At 32.6% G+C, this 10248-nt stretch overlaps 1 long non-coding RNA gene across 1 annotated transcript; it reads left to right on the top strand.

Annotated features, from left to right (window-relative positions):
- Positions 1–202: 202 nt before the first annotated feature.
- On the top strand, positions 203–6747 carry LOC118973217 (uncharacterized). The gene is made up of 5 exons (XR_005062452.2): positions 203–271; positions 2758–2819; positions 3834–3875; positions 4952–5072; positions 6533–6747. It is a non-coding gene; the product is annotated as an uncharacterized lncRNA (long non-coding RNA).
- The last annotated feature ends 3501 nt before the right edge of the window (positions 6748–10248 follow it).

The following is a 10248-nucleotide window of genomic DNA, read 5'->3' as shown; positions in this document are numbered from 1 at the left end:
ATCTATTTAAAATAGTATAAATGGACATTCCAATTCTAGATTTGCTGTGATTTCTCATTATAATAGAAAAGATTAAAATCTTCTGGAAAAAATAAAGGTCATGGAAATGATTGTTTGATCACATAAAGTTCTAGTGATGCTTGAATGAAAAGATTGACATGAATAAAGATAACAGCAACACCTTAAGTACAAAAAGAGTTTAAATAGCTGTGGGACTGGGTCTCAGACCATATTAGAAGACTCTTTGCCTATCACTAAGTTTGGAAATCAGGTAATGCTATTAAAAATGGCTTAACTACTACATCTATTCTCTTTTAGATATTTTCTGCAGGAGGCAAAATTTATTGATTATACCAGTAATGAAAATTAAGAACATTGTATTTATTGTACTGGAAATAGATAATGGGTTAATTAATATGCAATTATTTGATAAATTGTGAAGTAGATGAAGGAAATATTGAAATCTAAAGGTAAGTTCTCTGTGGTATCTTAGAAAGTATTCTTAAATGGTAACTATTGCTATGGTTATTTAATTTCAAGGTACAATTTGGGATTCTAAAACCCGTAAGAAATAGGAGAATCACATTAGTAATATTTTATTATATTCATATCAATAAAGTACATAGCATTTTATTTTGTAGAAAATCATAGGCTATAACTATTTAGTGGTTGGCCCTCAAAACAGTAAGATTTTACATTCTAATGTTCTATTAACTATGTTAAGATGTTCTAATAGCTACTATATATACTCATATAATCACTTTAATTGAACTTGTGGTTTCTAAGTTTCTAATGCTAAAATTGGAAGTGTTTTTTTTTCATGTGAAGGTAAACTCTAATAGTTGTGCAAAGCAGGGCTTAATTTGTCCCTATTAAACTGTTTTGACAATTGTCAGCAGAATTTATTTCATCTACAAACAACATTTATCTTTCAGACATTCTTCCAGGTTTCTACTAGCGTCAGAATGGCTGTGGCTGACAACAGTAGTTACTTGTTTAAGAAAAAAACTTTTCATTTATCTTATGAAGTTTTACAGTTGAGAGTTTAGATAATTATGGGTAAATAAGAAAAGTTATTATATAATATTTCTGTATTTCACCTAAGACACACTGTTACTTTAAGTACCACTAAATAAATGAACATAGATGATAGATGATTAGTAGATAGTAGCTAGATAATAGATTGATAGGCTGAATGCAATAATTAAGCTAAGTTAGGTCTTAATAATCCTGTGCCATGAAATGTTTTGGTCTGTGCCTGTGACTTTTTGTGTAAAAATATCAAATTATAATGTAAAATATTTTAAATAGAATTTCAGAGATACCAATATAGAGGAAAAAATGTGCATCAAAGAACTTATAAGTTGAGTATCATTGAATCAATTATGTAAGGAAAAACGGCAAAGAGATGAAGCCAGGAGAATGTGTGAGGAAAGATGAGGAATTTTTACTTTATAGCATAAATTATAGAGATTTTATATAAACACTTTCATCAGAAATGTGAAGAATATTCTCATATAGTCTAATTTCCAGCTACATGGGGGTAATCACTTTCAAATGGTCTTATCCAAACAGGAGTGGTATTATGTAAATAGAATATTTTAAATAAAATAAAACCACTGGAGGTTGTGTATTTTTTTCCTTAAGAATTTTTCCAAATATTAGACTAATTTATATGGTCTCAGTGAGATTATGAATGGAGAATGCATATGTTCCTAAAGCATTTCATAATGGTACCGTATATTTAAAGCATTATACCTAATTTGTAGGGATAAAAGTATGTATAAAGAATGGACCTTCACTGATAAGAGCATGCCTGGCTTATGGAACTAAATATACACATTTTGGATCTCACTAGCATGTTCAGAACTGTTTCATAAATATATGAGTGATCCTAAATATGCTTAATGATATCTGTATATTTACAAGATTCTATAAAATGTCTGGGGTTTAACAAGTCCTTAAACAATCAGTTAAGTCACAAGACCTCAGAGACCTAATATTCTGAGTGGCAGAGAGAAAAGTATCTACAAAATAGCTTTATGATAAATAGCTTATTTCTCTTCATTGAGTTAAGTTGTAGAAATAACTTCCTTTAGGAAAATGTCAAGGGAAAAAATCAGCAATGATTTGAAGGAATGTTTTGAGTATATATGCAAGGGATAAATGATAAATAAAATACCCCACCATTTTTCTTGGGTACAAGATGGATGACTAATCCTTATTAACAGGAAGAATTTACCCTTTACATAGAGAGGCCAGTGTCAAGACATGGGTGTGTGAACATGTGTCAGGCTGTGTGTGTTATAAACAAAGGGCAGACAGAAGTGAATGGCAGCAGCACAGGAGCTGGGCCTCTTGGAGACATTCTGCAGGATCGGCTCGCTAGCCACACAGGAAACATAGGATAGAATGGCGTTGTCTGTAGGGATAGGAAGTCACTCTTCAAAGTACCAGAATGTAGGGCTGAGATTAAGCAAAGTCAGTTCCAGACATACAGAGCTGAGGTCAGGCGAAGTCACTTTATGGCTACATGACTTTATACAAGTTACTTAGTTTCCTTTCATTTAAAATGTTTGTAAATGAGGTGCTTTGGGAAATGATGAGGAAATCTATACAAAGCATTGTATACAAATGGGATAATTTCATTTTCCTTTTTTATTTTACTCTCCATTTGTGCTCCTTATCATTGCATCATTTTCTTCAAGTAAGAATTTTCATTTCACTGAAGTAAGTATGTTAATATTTTCCCTACAGAACCTCCTACAATGAAATTCCTGGTTTTGCTTTGTATTTTGAGTGTGCTTGAGCAGAGAACAGTAAGTTAAAGAATAATCTGAAAGACCATTATAGTTGCTTTTTTAAAAATTTCAAAGTATAAAATATTTATCTGGTTATACTACATATTGTTATAAATTCAGTAACTGAAAATAGGAGAACATTGCTTTGATCTAAATACTTAAAGAATTTTTAAAAATCCATTTGCCCACCACTTGTATTTTACAAATGTAAACACCTTGTCATATAGACTGTAGTTCTTCATAATAAAATAAAATGGTATCAGTTTTGCTGAAGTTTCCCCTAGGGACTTGATTCTCCTTTGCCTTATCCCAGAAGTAAGCCATTCTGAAGTTTGTGTATAGGCTTCCCTGGCTTGTTTGTATAACTTCAGGATGCATGTATATGACTCTTAAAAATACAGAAAAGGGTCTTGTGCAGTTTTAAAAATTTGCATAAATGAGACATATATCATATATCATTTGGCAACTTGCTCTTTCACTCAGTATTTATGCTGTCACAATTTATCCATGTTGATGAATGGATCAGTACTTTCACTATAATTGATCTTTTCATTGTAGACCAATACATAATGCATTTTATCTGAGTAAAATGTAAACTCTGTTTCCTATATGATTTTATTGAATTGATGATCCTTATTCAAAGCCTTTGTAGACTGCCTAAAAACATTTTTTATTATGTATGCTATCCACATATTATGTATGTATGATTATTCAACAAAATAGTGTATGTGTATCTGTGGGTAGATATACACATATATATGTATAGTGTGTGAAGTGAAAAATCTTAACCTGAAATAGAAATTAAAAATTATAAGAGCATATGCTGTTTTCTACCAGGATTGCAATGGATAATCATGTTTAATGACTACACAATTAGATAAACTATGAAGTCCAGGCAAGTGTATTATGCCAATAAGAATTTATTTGGGAAACATTTTGAATGTAAAATAACTATGAATTCTAATAGCAGTCTAAAAATAAAAACATTAAAAAGTAACTAAATGAAGTAAACCACTTTTTTCTTGTTTTTAGTGGGGAAATGTTGAGAGTAACAGTAATTTCTTCAGTGAAGAGGTACCCCTTTAATATTTTTCCATTTAAATATAACTCCTGATGTTTTATGTTTTCTAATGCCACACTTGTAGCAACCCATTTCTTAACTCTCAAAAATTATTTTATGAAAATTGATGAAACTGTAGTCACTATCAAAAAATTTATTTAAACTTAATATTTTAATATAAATTCAGAAATAGAGTCCTTTACTTTTGATTGAGCTCTAATGCAGAACATAACAGATAAATTCCTCTAATGTAAGCATGATTTAAATCAGGGTATAAATTGGATTAAATGGATGTTAAGTTCTACCTGTGCATTTTGATGTTTTTCTTTGATTGAAATATTAATCTTTCTACTTGATTGCTTGGTAATTGACCAGTGGTACATCTTACTTTGAAATATACTAATTATAGTTTAAAGTCCTGAATTTCTACACTCCTGCTGTGGTGACAAGTGAGAGGACATCTTCTGTCATACCATAGTAATTCAAATCTGGATGAAGAATATACTCATCTATAAACATGATTATATAGCCTAAAATGAAAACTATGAAGTTTCATAGTTTTCATTTTAGTCATTTATTTGTACTTTAAAAATAGAATAGGAGATATTAAAGGATATAGATGCAGATTCCAAAGCAAGTGTGTGTATGGATGCTCTGCATTTTAGTAACAATGATTATTAGTAAACATTGTCATTTAAAAGAGGAATTTCTATTCTGAGGATATGTTTATAATCATACCCTTATAATAAAATATGATGACCTGGTACCATAGAAAATTCTGGAGAAGTATCAGAGAAGCCCAAAATTTTTGGGGAGTGGAGATTTCTGTACCCATAGAGATTTCCTCTTCATCCACAGTCTATTATCTGCCAACTTCTGGGAAAGCAGGGCATGGGATGGCAGGGCAGAGGGATTCTGTCCATCCACTGCCCCATAGTAGAGGCAACTGAGTATGCAGAGAAGCTTATATAAAATTGTGAGCATGTCTTCACGTCAGAAAGAACTGGTAGCAACACTTCAAATAAGCATTGAAAGAATATATTCAAAACATCACCAACACATTTTCTCATTTATCTGTTTTTATCCTTAGAATTTAAGTGACCCTGACTTTAATGATGATCATTTTGAACGCCAGCCTCCAGAAGAAAATTTGTCTTTTTCTCCAGTATATGATGACTCTTCATTTTTAACATCCCTTTAAAGAACAAAAGGTAACTTCAAATTCATCTGAAAATGTAATGGATCTCCTCTGAAGTGATTTTCTGATGAATAAAATAATTAAATTCACACAAAATGCTTGTGACAGGTAATAGAATTTGTTGGATACAAATATGTATGCCAGGATGCTAGAGTCTGACCAAGTTGGTCCATATCCCAGGACCAACACTTAGTAAGATAGTAGCCCAAGCAACTATTGACTTTCTGTGTGCCTTGGGGGCCTCATCTGAATTAAGCATGATACGAGTATTGACCAACAGAGTTATGAGCATCATATGAGATGAAGTAATACATAGTAAATAAGTAGTAAATATAAATATTTTTGTTCCAACATTTTTTTTAAAATAGTGAGCATTTTCTCCTGCAGTAAATCTCTTTGCTGCACAAATAAAACCATAAGAAAAATCAGTAAATGTGAAAGAATATTAATTTCTGTCCTATCTCTTACATCTACCTCATAAATAAAAAACAAGTTCCAGATTCAATCTACTTCCAGATTCATCTCAACACCAAATTGCCATTCTCCCTTTCAGCAGATAAAAGCTCTCAAAAGGAAATATTAATTTCCTATGATTCCCCAGGCATTCTCCTTGGAACTATCACCTGAGATATAATTTTTAAAACAATCATTTTACTGAATGGAAAGTTAAGGCCCTGATGGATAATTTGTCTGAATTTGTTTTGTGAGTGGGCAACAAAGAACCCACCCAAACTGTTTCCAGCTTCTAAATGTTCTTGATGGACCCAAATTTCTCCCTGTGTCCCTGAGATTGTAGGGTGAAAATTGAGGTGATTATCTTTTCAACAAAGAAGGAAAGTTTCATTTCATAAAAGTGCTTTGGTACTAGAAAAAGTGTAATAGAGATACCATGATTAATTTTCATGGTGTTATATTTAATAATTATATATGTTTGCATGTGCATATGTGTGTGTATTGCATATACCATTATTTAGGTATAAATCAATAGTCACTGTGTTATGTGTAATAGGCTCATCATGCTTTGATAACAAATAGTCCTGAAAATAGTAATGTCTTACATAATAGGAGATTTCTTTTTCTTCACATCATGTCACATTCTGATGCAGGTGTGATATATGATCTTCATGTGCTACCTCTAGAAACATGGCATCCAAAGTCCCCAAATCAGGGTACTCACATGAGAGTAAGTGAGCACAGTAGTACTTAGTTGTGATAGCCAGGAAATGGTACACATAACTTCTCATATCCATTGGTCATATTAGACTTGTGATTCGATCCTATCTGCAAGGAAGCCAAAAAGGGGAGAAATAGAGTATTTACTCTTTTTGCAACAATAACACTATACCTAATAGTAATGTAGTAGTATGAATATGTGTGTAGGGAGAAGAGAATTTGGAGGACAATCAAATGGAATGAATGCAACTTTTAGTTTAAATTTTGAGTCACCAACATGAAATAATTTTTTATCTTCAGATATGGATCTTCGAAACATCTCTTTTGGAATACTGATATGTATACCTCTAACAAATCAAAATCTTACTCTATATTCCTTATTCAAGAGTTTGGTTCTACTATGATGGCATCCTTGGACTATATCATATACACTAAAGAAAATGGGTAACAACTGTAATAGCTTTGGAATTTGAATTTCTTTACTTTTATTAATAAATCTCCTTTACAAGCATGTACTTTATTGCTATATTATATTTCATTTCCCAAAGATATAGATATAACAGTCAAGACCATTATTTTTTTATTGGCTTTCCTCACTTTCATGTTTTCATGTGTTTTTACCATATGAGCATCACATAAGGTATCCCACCTGTTACCACGTATCTAAACTTAACTAATTTCTTCTGCAAAATAAATGACCCAACAATAGCATATCATACACCAACTAACATATCTAAAGGAATAAGACCTAACCTTATTGTTCCCCGAGCTCATCTCCAAAGGTAGGCATTCAACAAATAACTTTTCAATCTCTTTAAGCCAGGAGCTATTCTAGATACTGGAAACACAAGTGTGAACATAATTAGCAAGGAGCCAGTGAAGCTAAACAGAGAATAAATAAAGGAAAATTTATTTCATTTGTAGACGAGAGAATAAAATATGTGCCATAAAAGACAATTTTGGAGGATTTCAAAATAATTTGACACAAAAAATTTAAGCATCTGCTAATAATATACTTTAATGAAGAGGCACATTTTCTGGCTCTTGTCAATGAAATGAATGTGAGAGAAGGCCTTAATTGGATATCTTCACATATTCTCTTTCTCATATATGATGTATGTACAAAATTGGTTAAAATTTTATGGGTCATTCAGTATGCAAGATGCAGTAAATCTCAATAATTTTTATCCAATAGTCAGGAAATTACTTTCATTTCATTCCTTATTTATTCATTGACTCAGTGAATATTTTTGAGTGTTCATTACAAGTCATTCGTATAATAGAAGTGCTGGAGATAATCATCTATGACAATAAGAAAAAGTTCCTCTCCTTATTCATCTTGTATTCTAGAGGTATGCTCAATAATTATCAAATAATTTGCAATATAGGTATTTTTTAAAAACTCATACAGAAAACATGAAGCAAGTTGAGCTGGCAGAGAGTGACAGAGTGAAAGAAGCTATATAATTCTGGGGGTCAGAGAAGTCTTCCTTGAGGAGGTGAGAAGTCTTCCAGAGAAAGGAATGGAGGGAAGGAGTAAGTCATACAAGAGCACTTGTATATAGAAAAGAGCACTCCAGGAAGAGGGAACTGAAAATGAAAATGCTCTGAAGTAGGAAACAGCCAGCCAAGCTCAGAAAAAAAAAAGCCAGAACACTTGTGTGACTAGAGTGGGTGGGCAAGAGAAAGAGAAATAAAAATGACAGGATGAAGAGCTATGCAGGCCCTGCACACAGGTAAGGACTTTTGCACTGCACTCTGACTTACAATCAGAAACAGAGTTATTTCTAAGAAGAGTAGAGTCATGGTTTGATTTTCACTTTAAAATTTACTCTGGCTGCTGAGTGAACATTAGATCCTTAACAAGGGGAAGAAAGGTGTAAAAAAGACAAGTTCAACAGTTACTGCAAACAGTCCAGTGGGAGATAATGATGGCTTGGCCTACGATGGCAGCAGTTAAAATGGTCAAAAATGGAGATGGAGAAAAGGAGAAGGCAGAGCAAAAACAGCTAATGGGTCGGGTTGGGATGGGAGGAAAAGATCAAAATTTCTTTTGATCATGTGAAATATGTAATGCTAGTAGCACTCAAGTAGAGATGAGGAATATGTAGCTGGGTATGCGCACGGTTCTTGGAGAAGAAGTGATAGTGCTGTTCAGGCAAAGAGTATTAAGTCTGCAGTTAGGTTGGTACTTCTCAAACTACCTCTTGACAAATTATTTGTTGCAATTCTATAAGGAAATAAGAAGCAGGCATGTAGAATGCAAACGAACACACTGGTTCCTAAATTTGGATCCTAGGATTATCAGAGACTTTGTATTTCCATAAGCTTTCCAACTTAAAACTCCATCCAAATTCCCAGTCATGTGAGCATGGTGGAAAGTAATAGATATAAATAACAAAGTCCTGTCCCTTCTATCAGCTGCATAGGTCTCTTCCTTGGCCTTCCCACTACATCCCCGACAGACCCGCCTCTCTTGCTCTCACCTGAAGGGAACTGCATGCAGCTCTCCCTGCTTTCATTCTCTCTGCGTCCCCTTCTCATCCTCCTGCGTCTCTCCAGAACAGCCTATTTCTGTCTACTCTCCATGATGGAAGGGTGACTTTCTAATATTTAACCTAGATACCTTAACAATTTTTGCAGTGAAAATAAAATCTTACCTAGCAAGAACTCTTGACTGGATTCTTAGCCTCTCCATTTATGATCTTCCCCATCTTCTGCCCCTTCATTTTATGGTCTAACTCTCCCAAACTGGTACTTACTTTCAATGCAATCCTAATCAAAATACCACTGGGATTCTTTGGGTAGAAATTAATCAACTTATTTATTTAAAAATTTATGTGGAAATACAAAACATAGAGTAGCCAAGACAAGATTTGAAGAAGAAAAACAAAATAGAGTATGTGCATTACCAAATTTTAAACATGATTTTATTTAAGGCTGTGTGTGACTAGACAAAGAGATCATGGAATAAACTCAAGTCCAAAAATAGGCCCACACATATATGGTCATTTGATTTTTGACAAAGTGCCAACTTTCATAGGAAAAGATGCATGTTTTAATAGATGACCCTGAAGGGAAGGGTAATCACACAGAAAAAAAAATAAACATTGTCTCCTACCTCATAATAAATAAAGCTTAATTTGTATTATATCATAAATTTAAGTCAGGCTAAAATGAAAAAGCCTCTAGAGGAAAATACAGAGGAAGTTATTCTTGAGCTTGGAGAAGGTAAAGATGTTTTTGGATAAAATGAATAAAGCACAAACCAAAATCAAAACAAACAAACAAAGACAATTGACAAATTGGATTCCATTTAGAGAGGAAAAAAGCTTTTTCATCACAAATCAGAATTAATAACATAAAAGGTTAAATCACAGATTAAGAAGACAACATATATTAATATTTATATCAGTAAATGTAAACCTATATTTATAAATATAAATTTATATAAATATACATTTATACAAATGTATAATATACACACATATACATATACATGTATATCTGTATAAAACAAAGGGCTTATTTCTAGCATATATGCATACATATGCTTATAAATCAATAATAAAATGACAAACACCCCATTAGAAAAAATATGTGAACTGCCACTTCTCAAAAGTATAAATAGCCAATAAACCTCTGAAAAGTTACGTAACATCTTACTTAACATAGAAATGTTTCCTTTTCTCCTGAGCCCTAATGACCATACAGTTCCATATATTTCATTTTCTGAACTGACACTGTTATTCATCTCCTCAGACCCTTCTGTTATATGAAACTCATGGTCTATCACCAGCAAACCCACTATATTCAAAATTTTTCTGAATCTTCACTCTATCCCTTGTTCAGAACGAAACTTGGCTCACTCCTAGGGATAACATCGTTGCAATAAAATTGAAAGACCTAAATAAATGAAAAGATATTCCATGCTCATGGATCAGATGCCAATATTTTTAAATGGCAAATCTCCTGAAATTGACCTACCAATTCAATGCAATTACTTTCAAAATCCC

This window comes from Manis javanica, chromosome 5 (genome assembly GCF_040802235.1).
Source record: "Manis javanica isolate MJ-LG chromosome 5, MJ_LKY, whole genome shotgun sequence".
Lineage (NCBI taxonomy): Eukaryota > Metazoa > Chordata > Mammalia > Pholidota > Manidae > Manis > Manis javanica.
This window is presented reverse-complemented; position numbering and strand designations above follow the sequence as displayed.